At 33.0% G+C, this 11,796-nt stretch overlaps 1 pseudogene; it reads left to right on the forward strand.

The window, feature by feature from the left end:
- Positions 1–5,831: 5,831 nt before the first annotated feature.
- On the forward strand, positions 5,832–8,644 carry LOC142639004 (disease resistance protein RPM1-like; annotated as a pseudogene).
- The last annotated feature ends 3,152 nt before the right edge of the window (positions 8,645–11,796 follow it).

Here is an 11,796-nt window from a genome sequence, read left to right on the forward strand (position 1 = left end):
ACATCAAAGATACTATTTTTTTAGCCACTCGTTTAAAATAATATAAACAACTCAATAAGATAATAATATACATCCACCACAAAAACCAACACACAACAGCAACAACCACCTCCACCACCTCCATCGTCGCCCCACTAGCCACAACCACAAACCGCCAAAAAAAAAAAAAAAAGAAATCCAGCCACCAACAACGTTTCTTTTCCACTTCTCAACCCACGACCACCAACCATAGAAAAAAGAACAAAACAAACCTACAATCCAGCCACCACCAACCTTCCTCTTCCACTTCTCAACCACAACTTGAAACACAACATAACTTAATAGAAATCAAACAAATTGAGCCATCGATGCCAGGGGCAGCGGTACTTGAAGGTCAGAGTGGTCCTATGACCACCCTGACCTGAAATTTTTTTTTATATGTATAATAATTTAAAATTTTATATTTGTCTACCTTTAAAAAAAAATTGAGAACACTCTCAGTTTTTTTTATACTAATAAAATTAAACTTTGCTTCATAATTTATTCTACTTAACGATATATTGGGCTTTCAAGAAAAAACGAAGCCAAAAAAAAAAAATTTTGAACTAAAATCTAAAAAAAAAAAAAAATTATAACATAGCAAGCCCAAATACCCAATAGATCCTAGGAAAAAAGTCCAAGATCAATCTCTTTTATTAGATTGTGTAATTTACGTTTCTTAAGGAACACTCTGAAAAAAATTGCTAGAGCCGCCACTGATCGATGCACAGTCATTGTGACCCACGACCCAACCAGCCAAATTGACCCACGAACCAATCGGACCCATCGAAGCATAGTCACCCACGACCTATGAACCAATTGAACTACAAGATATTGAAGAGACCCATGGCCACCCCATTGAGCACGACCAACCCAAATGCACGAATCCGAACATGGCAACACCTCACAAATCACAAAATCGGCAACCCAAACACATGAATCTAATCTCCATGCCGATGTCCACAAATCCGATCTCACCTCAACGCCAATGTCCACAATCCGATTTCACATGGGCTAAAGGCGGAACCAAGAGGAGAAGTGAGAAAGGAGAAAGAAAAGAAAAGAGAGAAAAGAAAAAAAATATGTGTGTGGAGTGAGAAGTGAGCGTGTGGGGAATAAAAAAATATTTTTTGTTAATAAATTCCAACTACAATGAGCTGCTAGAGATAACAGCTCACTATAGCAATCACTCAACAATTTTTAGCTTTACCTTCTTTGCTGTAGTGTGTGTTTTTGGTGTTTTGGTTGCTAAAATGACTAAATAGTCATTTTAGCAACCTTATTGTGAATGCTCTAAAGGACCTGTTACAAAAAGGTCTTGGTGATTTGTACTTCTAAAGACCATTGATAGGCTCCTTATCTCTTTCTCTTGTTAAGTTTTCAAGTTGAGCCTCCAAACTTGTGGAGTACCTGATAGGAAAATTCTTAATTTAAATTGTACTAGCAATGTAAGGTTTACATTATGGATTTGTACACATTTTTTTAGTTTGCAATATAAATCTTATAATGCTAGTACAATATAAACCTATAGATTTTGATAATGAGGCTTAAATTCAGCGCATGATATATCCCTCATTCCACAAACTGGCCAAAATTTTGATGATGACACTTAAATTTAAGATCTTATAGATCACAATATCATACTAGCCTCATTACATGCATGGAGACTTTTTTTTAGAGTCATAATTTTTCATTCATCCCAATTAAAGATTTACAAGTTTTTCCACTAATGTTATGCATGTAGAACTACTAATATTGCTAGAGTGTTATGAGGCTAACTCCAAAAAATGAACATCGAAAATTGAAAGCATATGTTTGTGTGTGGATTTGTTCATTTTTTTAAGCTAGCCTCATGACATTCCTAGTTGTATTAGTGGTTTTTAAATGCGTAATGTTAGTGGAAAAACGTGTAAAACTTAAATTGGTATTAATGAAAAACTACAACACTAAACCAAAAAAAAGAAAAGAAAATAGAGTTTTATTGCACGCGCGAGTATGTGTGATGAGGCTAGTATTCCATAATCACCATCCATTTTATTTGTTGCTTGTAATTTGATTGTCAATTGTTTTATTTTGGAAAAAATAGTACAATTAGAAATATATATATTTTAGAACATTTATCAAATTAAATGTTTTTTTTAAGGTTAGAAATTATTTAATTTTATTTTTATTGTAAGTTGTGTGATTGCTTCCTCCTTCTGACAACTTAAATTTGATTTTTCCTTCAATTTCTTAAAATTTAAGATATTGATCCAACAGTGATCGTTGGCAATCTAGTCGTCGAAGTCACCACTTTTACTTTCGTTTCCTGTGGTCTGGTCACCAGACCTATGGAACTAGTAGCTTCAATGTTGAGTCATCAGTTTTGGTGGTTTACTTGAAAAATTTTATTTGTCATACCAAACACCTAAAAATATTTTACATATCAAAAATATTTTATTTTAAAACAAACGGAGCGAAAATATATACTATATTTAAGGGGTTTCCTACGTTTAGATTCCTACTTTTTGATAACCAAAATACATTCAAATTCTCCTGTTTAGAAATTTTAAATAATAGAACATATAAAATTGCAAATTTTAAAACTCCTAAATTTTAGATAAATTTAAAAAATCATTTTTTTTTCATTTTCTCCCTCTTTCATGTTTCTTTGCCAAATTCAAATTTGAAAATAAAACAAAATTTTTTAAGAAAATAAAACAGCTCATAAATTTAAAAACTCTTAATTACCCACACCCTTAGTGCGATGGTCACTCTATAAGTATAAGTGCTATTGAGGTGTGGGGGGGGAAGGGCCGGGGTTCGAGTCTCTAGGAGGGAGCTTCACACACATATACACTTAGATTAGGCGAGTGTAAAATTTCTATCTTGTATAAAAAGAAAAAAAAACTGCTAAATTTTAGGTAATTTTGTTTTAAAAAAATTCTCCTTCACGTTTCTCATTCAAATTCAAATTTAAACTTTTTTTATAAAAATAAAATTACCAAAAAATGTTTTTCTTTTATAAAGAAGGCAGTTACGGTAAAAAAAAAATTAAAAAAAAAAAAAGAGAGAAGAAGAAGAAGGGTTTGTTTGAATACAGCTGAAAACTGAAAACTGAAAATACTGTAACAAAATAATTTTTAAATGTGTGAATAGTGCTGCGGGTCCCATTTTTAATTAAAAAAAGCTGAAAAGTGTATAAACAGTGAACCATTGTGTGGTTACTGTTCACACACAGTGGTAAACAGTGCGCCATGTCTTGAAATCTGTGCGCAGGAAGAAAAAAAGGAAAAAAAAAAGGGTTTGAAACGTGAAAATCCCAAACGCAGACACCAACCTCTCTATCCAAACCCACCCGAAGAGTCACATACAGTTTTTTTCCCTCTTTGTGCTCTTGAACATATCTACTCCCACTTTCCCGCTAACGTTATACTCTTAATAACAAATAGTTACTTCATTCTACATGTCTCTCCACTTTTATCTCTTTTCTCGATTACTATAATTTCTCATTCATATCCCTTAAATTTAGGCACTATCCAAAAAATTACCTCCCTCTCTTTCTCTGTCATGCATAAGCACGAGTATTTTTTTTTAGTGCTCATTCTTTTTTGTCATCTCATATTAAAATCAATTTTGTTTATAATTCTCAACTTTTAGGTACTTATTTTTTCGTTTGTTTACTGTTCAATTTCTTCATTTAATTAACTATAAATTTTTTTTTTCTTTCAATTTTAAGTTTCTTTGTTTGCAATTTATTCATATTTCTTTTTCTTTTTTAAAATTTTAAAATTTTTTTGTTTGCAATTCAATTATGTTTTTGTCAATCTCATGCAGTCATTAACTTCTGCAATGATTTTCTTATGTTAAATCTACAATTCATATATATCTCTCATTATCCTTAAATCTATATTTATAAAACGATATTTTACAATCTCGGATTATGTGATAGAATTGCCAAAGAGCTTTGAATTATTTATTTATTTATTAGGGGGTTATTTGTGTTTTATGCTTTGGCGTTGTGTTTTATTTATTTATTAGGGGGTTATTTGTATTTTATGCTTTGGCGTTGTGATTTAATTTTTGGACTTGTTTTGTTATTGAAAATGTACTAGACAGTTTAATTTTTAATTTTTGTTATTGAGGAAGCAACCACACAACTTACAATAAAAAAAAAATTCAAACCTTCAAAATAAATTTATTTTGACTAATGTTCTAAAAAATATATTTCTAATTGTACTAATTTTTCCAAAATGAAACAATTAACAATCAAGTTACAAGTAACAGATATAATGAATGATGATAATGGAATACTAGACTCATAACATGTGCTTAATGCATTCCATGAGACCTTTTTATTATTTATTATTTATTTAGTGTTATAATTTTTCATTCGTCCAAATGTAAGGTTTACACATTTTCCCATTAATTTTACCTATTTAATTAGAACCACTAATATAACTAGGAATGTCATGAGACTAATTAAAAAAATGAACAAATCCACACACGGACACATTGTTAGGAACTCATGGGTAGAACTCACCCTCGAAAACCAATTTGCAAAGAGAAGGTGTCCAAGAGCTTATAAACACACGGTTAAGTTTATACTCAATACATGTGGAACACTAGGATCATAACACATGATTTCAATTTTCGAGTTCATTTTTTGGAGTTAACCTCATAACACTTCTGGTTGTATTAGTAGTTCTAAATGCATAATATTAGTGGGAAAATGTGTCAATCTTAAATTTAGATGAATAAAAAATTATGATACTAAAATGAAAAAATAAAAAAAAAGCTTCATCCGCACACACAAAGCACATATGATAAGACTAGTACCCGTAAACAGAGGAGAATAAAACGGCCAAAGTGAGCAATAAAAAGGATATGTTCTTTACACACCATTCATCAGCAGATTAAACACCATCATTTTCATTTCTGACAGCTAACTCGTAGTAAGAGATTAACTTACAAAGGGATTACCAAATAGAAATCCATGTAGAGAGCAAAATCATATATACTTGAGCTCAGTAAGTGAGTTCCTAAACAAATATTGCTTTAAATATGAAAACATATGTACAGATAAATCCAGAAAGCCATCCCCAACACCATGTCTAAACTAAAAAACAATACCAATTACAATAACAATATAATTAAGAAGGTCCTCTTAGAATCTTGTATCCAGATCTTCTGCTTTTCTTCTATAAAAAAAACATGGGGTTCCTCCTTTACAATCCCAAAACAGATTACCTGTTCTCTCAGCAATTCCTGCAAGTCTAGCATCTCTTGCTTTCTCCTAGTTTGCTGTATCCTTGACTCTAATAGTGCAATTTCTTTGATGCAACTAGAAGTAATTGGAGCAACACCGATATTCTAGGTTGCTATTCCATTTCCCTTAACAACAGTACCTTAGCTCTTTCTTCTTACTCAGTTTTCCCATTGCCAGACCCAGACCCACTTCTCCGAGCTCTTTCTTTTCACATTTTTAATCAATTCACCGAATCATCATCACCATCCTTACCCTCAATCTGTGAAGTTCAACACCTACAATGTTTTTCTTCAAAACCAATACCAACATCATCCACGACCTCTAATTCAAAACCCACGTTTCCTAGAAATTCCGTTACCGCATTTTTACATTTCTTCTTCTCCATCTGCATATTCGTGTCGTCCATAGTCTCCCAAGGACTTAGCCCCTCTGTTATCTAAACCCATTGAACATAAATCAACAACCCTTCAGAGTGCTCAAAGAATAGAACCATTCAATCACCTGTAGCCATATCAATTATCATAGCTAAAGTAGTGTAGCCAAATCATCAAGTAAGGGAGGAGAAATGGCAGAAAGTGCAGTTAGTCTACTTATACAGAATATGATCCCATTGTTAGCCCGAGAAGCAGCACTGTTTGAGGGCATTCATGACAAAGTAGCTAACATCAAAGATGAACTTGAAAGCATTCAGTCCTTCCTCAAGGATGCCGATGGAAGAGCTGAAAGGGTAGACATGAGCAATGTTACAAAAATATGGGTCAAACAGGTGAGGGAAAAGGCTTATCGTATAGATGATGTCATTGACGAATACATACTTCATCTAGCAAAACATCCTCAAGGGCGAAGGCGGCAGTTCCATGTACTGTTGAAGGTTTTTCACTTTATCATAAAACTGAAACCAAGACATGCGATTGCATCTAAGATTCAAGATATCAACAACGATCTCAAGGTTATCAGGGAGAGAGGTGAAAGATATGGCTTCAGTAGCTTGGAGCAAGGACCAAGAAATGATGCCAAACATGATACATGGCATGACCCTCGAGTGGCATCCCTTTTCATTGAGGAAGCAGAGGTTGTGGGCTTTGAGTCTTCCAGAGACAAATTGATAGAGTGGTTGGTAGAAGGACCATCTAATTGCATGGTGATATCAGTGGTTGGCATTGGTGGCCTTGGCAAGACTACTCTCATTAAAAAAGTGTACGACAATGAGATTGTGGTGGCACACTTTGATTGTCGTGCTTGGATCACTGTGTCACAATCATATAAGATGGAGGAGCTATTAAGAGAGATAATAAAGCAAGTCTACAAGGCAAGGAAGGAGTTTTATCCTAAGGAAATTGACACAATGAAAGAGACATCACTAATTGAGAAATTGAAGCAATATCTAGATGAATTGAGGTATGTAGTAATTTTTGATGATTTATGGGTTGTAGAATTTTGGGAACATGTAAAATATGCTTTCCCAAAGAACAACAAGGGTAGTAGAATAGTAATCACAACTAGAAGTGAGGACGTTGCTCCTTCAAACAAGGAATCTCCATATTATCATGTGTACAAGCTACCACCTCTTTCTTTAGAAAAGGCCTTGGAGCTTTTCTGCAAAAAGGTTTTCCAACGTAATGGGGGGAAATGTCCTCCTACTTTTACTGAGTTATCACGGGCCATTGTTGAGAGATGCGGAGGGTTACCACTAGCAATAGTGGCTATAGGGGGTCTTTTGTCAACCAAAGACAAGATTCTCTATGAGTGGTGCAAATTGCATAATAGTCTTAGCTCAGAGCTAGAAACTAATCCCCATCTCAAAATTATTACCAAAATTTTATCCCTCAGTTATCATGATCTACCTTATAACCTCAAAGCTTGTTTCTTATATTTTGGCATGTTTCCAGAAGACTATTCTATTAATTGTGCAAGACTAATTCGACTATGGATAGCAGAGGGTTTTGTAAAAGAAAAGAAAGGGATAACATTGGAAGATGTTGCACAAAGCTATTTGAACCAGCTCATTCGCAGAAGTTTGGTTCAAGTGGCATGGAGTGATGATGTTGGTAGATTTAGAAGTTGTCGAGTCCATGATATGTTGCGTGAGGTCATTCTTTCTAGGTCAGAGGAGTTGAGTTTCAGTTTGATCTCAATGCAAGAATACACAAATTTTGATCGAATTGCTCGACGTCTCTCAATTCAAAAAAATGTAAATACCTCTTTGAAGAGTATTACTAGTTCCCAAACTCGTACTATTCTTATTTCAGGGGTAGATGAAGTGCCCAATTCATTCCTTGCTAATTCTTTTGCAAATTTCAAGCTCATGAAAACAATGGATTGTGAAGGTGCTCCTATAGACTACATTCCTAAAGAAGTGGGAAACCTATTCCATCTAAGGTACTTAAGCCTAAGAGATACAAAAGTACAGATCCTTCCGAAGTCTATAGGTAAGCTACACAACCTAGAGACTTTGGATTTGAAACGTTCCCTTGTATCTGAACTACCAACAGAGATCAGTGGGCTTCGTAAGTTACGATATCTTGTGGCCTACACTGTAAACAATGATATTGAATATAGTACTGACTTTCGACCAGCAGTAAAGATACACAATGGCATTGGATGTTTACAATCCTTGCAGAAGCTTTTTAAGATTGAAGTCGACAACCATGCCCTTATTGTAGAATTGGGAAGTTTAAGACAATTGAGGAAGTTACAAATCTCTAAATTGAAGAGAGAGAATGGGATGGTTTTCTGCACTGCGTTAGAGAAAATGAGCAACCTTCAGTCTTTGAGAATCTATGCAACAAGTGAGGAGGAAGTTCTTGAATTACAATCGATGTCTTCTCCTCCGCCCCTCCTACAATCTGTCGCCCTATGTGGGCGATTAGAAAAGTTTCCGGAATGGATTGCCAAACTCATGGGTGTAGTTAGAGTTGGATTTTTTTGGTCAAAATTAATTGATGATCCATTGAAGGTCCTTCAAACTCTACCTAATTTGATGGATCTTTGGCTTTATGATGGATATGAAGGTGAGCAATTACATTTTGAAGGTGGAGGCTTCAAAAAACTTAAATGCGTTGGGCTTCGAAATTTGAAAGGATTGAATAGGTTGCTGATAGACGAAGGTTCCTACCTCTTCTTGAAGAGCTTCGAATTGGACCCTCTCCACAACTAAAGGAAGTGCCCTCTAGCATCCACTATCTAAAAAGCCTCAAAGATCTGATATTTTATGAGATGCCAAATGAATTCGCCCTTAGTTTGCAACCAGATGGAGGCCTTGATTTTGGGAAAGTCAAAGATATTCCTCGTGTCAATTTCTGGTATAGGACTAAAGGTGAAAGCTATAAAGGATACAATCTTGGTGATCCAGAATTGTTGGAACGTCTACGAAGTTGATTCATGGAGACCAAAGTGCCTTCACTGCTTTGATGAAATTACAGGTACAGTCCTCCCACTTAGCCATTAGGCAATTACATTAATTACATATTACCAAAGGTTTTCATACTTGCAATTGAAACTATTTTCTTCCTACCCTTTTGCAGCAACATAATGAAGAATTTAGATAAAAGAAACTTTCCAAAATGGTCATTGTAACCTTTTAATCTCCCCCCTCCCCCATTTTTTATTTTATTTTATTTTATATATATATATATATATATATATATATTTTTTTTTTTTTTTTCTCATGATAGTACTTCTAACTAAATAGCTTCTATTATAACAACTAAATAATGTTCCATGTGATGCACAAATAATTTGTAATTTTATTTGAAATAATTTTTTTAATGCTTTTAAAGACTTTTATATAATACTTGTTTTGTTGTATAATATTTATGTTTTCACACAATATTGTTGAATGCTTTAAAACTCGATCTTCTTAATTCCCTAGAATTGGTTTCCAAACAGTGAGTTGAATTGTTTTACTAGTCTAGAATTTTTATGTTGGAACTACCTAGTTTTTTAACATTTCTAGGAGATTATAACATATTATAATATTTATTATAAAAAGTAGACTTTATTTTTTAAATTGATTAAATAATTTTGAAATCTATAAATAAGAATTTAAATTATAAAATACTTTCATATCTTAAAATTACATAAATTAATGCATCTTATTTCTCCCAAACACTTCCTCAACCTTTCCATTCTCGCAACCAAATACCAAGACCCCAATCTCAAACACATTTAAGCATTTCAATGAAAGGAAATCATTTGTAAGTACTAGAATGAAGAGAATGTGATGAAACAATGAAATTTGACTAAAAAAAAAATTTCATTTATTAAGATTTAAATGCCTTGAGTTGGGCAAACAAATAAAAAAAAAGAAAAAAAAGAGGGAAAACATTTTGAAATCATCAGCTATATTATTTTTATAGCCATGGTTCATACAAATACCGAACTAAATAGCAGGGGGGAAAAAAACTACAATAGAAAAATCTATAAATTCTGAGTTTTAAAAAAAAATTTAAAGAAAAACAGTTAACTTCATCAATAATCAATTAGAAGGTTTCTTTCTCTTCTTCTCTAGTACTAATCTCACGGCATTGATATAATTACTTGTACACCCCTCCCACTTAACCATTAGGCAAATTACATTTACCATATTACCAAAGACTTTTCATACTTGAAATTGAAACTTTTTTGTTTAAAAAACCCTTTGCTGCTACCTAATGAAGAATTTAATTAGATGAAAGAAACTTGACCAAATGGTTATTGTAACCTTTCAATCTTCCCTGTTTTTTTCCTCTTTCTCATGTTACTCTTCTAACTAAATGGCTTCTATTGTAACAATTAGTTTGAAACTAATCAAAAATTCTGTAGACATAATACTGGGATATTTACCACAGTACGAGTCTTTCTTCGTTATTCCAGGATGCATAAACTGGAAAAATATGGAACTACTGGGATTTGGGAGCCACTTTAATATCGAAAAAGATGCTTGTATAAATTAGCCTTCACTGTGATAAATTCTATGGGTTAGAGGTTGCTTTAGTGAAATATTGGGACTCATGAAACATCAACCATTGTCACTTTTCTACGAAACATAAAGCTTTTGAATCTTTGGCAGGAAAAAAAAATTGATCAGGAGAGTTTACTGATAATTCTGCAAGGCTGCAGGGAGTTAATTTGTACTTTTAGATGTCAATAATCAAAGTGTTTCTTTCATTTCTAACATTATTGAGGAATCGAACTTATTTTTACAATACTAATTAATACTATTGTTTGTTGCAGTTTAAAATTTACAGCTTGCAGACAATTCTTTTAGTAGCCTTATTATTCAGTCAACCAAATTTGTTTATCGTTTGTGTAAGTAACAAATTTGAGTGCTAAAGTTTGACTTGCCTACAAATTATAATTTGTAAGTCTGAATTTCAGCCTTCCACATATTGTAATCAATTTTTTCCTTTTTTGCATTGTTTATACCATTTCATTTATTATTTATATTTCTATAGGTATTACTGATAGAGTGATAGGGTGCCAACGTCTCAAGGCTTTTCAAGTGCCAAACCAGACAAGATATTCCTCTTTCCTCAAATAACCAAAGCATCAGGGTTTATTCTACCCCTGCATTGCGGCCTCTGTCTTCACTGTTGTAATTGTGTTATATAATTTGTATCAGGCATATGAACCTCTTGAGCTCATGATGCGCAAGACTGACGGTATACTTAAATTGTATTGTTGTCTTCAAAATGCTTCAGGCATAATTATTAAACTCAGACTAAACGTTAACCCGGTCTAAGAGTCAGTTCATTATGTCACTAGTTTAGTTAGTGAGTCACCGGTTGAATCACATAGTTATATAAAAAATTAATAAAGTACATAAATATAAAAAAAAGTGTGAAAAGTCATAAAATAAATATGAAAATTGAGAAAAATAGGCATGTCTAGATTATTAATTAAAGTTAAGTCTAAAAATTAAGCCGCCTAATGTAATTGAAACTCAGGACTTCACATGTAACAACACTATTAAATATAAAATAAAAGGATGTCATAAAATTGTAGCAAAAGTCTTTGCTAAATAAAATCTTATTAAATTATATTTCTTAAAATTGTATGAATAAAAGCACGTCTTAAACTTCAAAGTTACATTCTGAATGTTCAAAAAGAGTGTAAGACACCTATGAACGTTTAGACCCCCCAATTTACAAATTATCAACACAAGCTTATAATCAAACAATGTAAGTGTGGAATATGAAAATAAGTTAAATCATAATTGGTAAAACAATCTAAACCATAATTAATCACAACCACAATAGCAATTAAAGGTAAAGATTAAGGGAAGAGAGATGCAAACACCTATAAACGTTTAGACCCCCAATTTACAAATTATCAACACAAGCTTATAATCAAACAATGTAAGTGCGGAATATGAAAATAAGTTAAATCATAATTGGTAAAACAATCTAAACCATAATTAATCACAACCACAGCAGCAATTAAAGGTAAAGATTAAGGGAAGAGAGATGCAAACACAAAGACAACACAGCGATGTATTATCGAAGAAGAAACCGAAGTCCTCGGCGTAAAACCTCTCCGTCGCCCTTTAA

Source organism: Castanea sativa, chromosome 6 (genome assembly GCF_040712315.1).
Source record: "Castanea sativa cultivar Marrone di Chiusa Pesio chromosome 6, ASM4071231v1".
Taxonomy (NCBI): domain Eukaryota; kingdom Viridiplantae; phylum Streptophyta; class Magnoliopsida; order Fagales; family Fagaceae; genus Castanea; species Castanea sativa.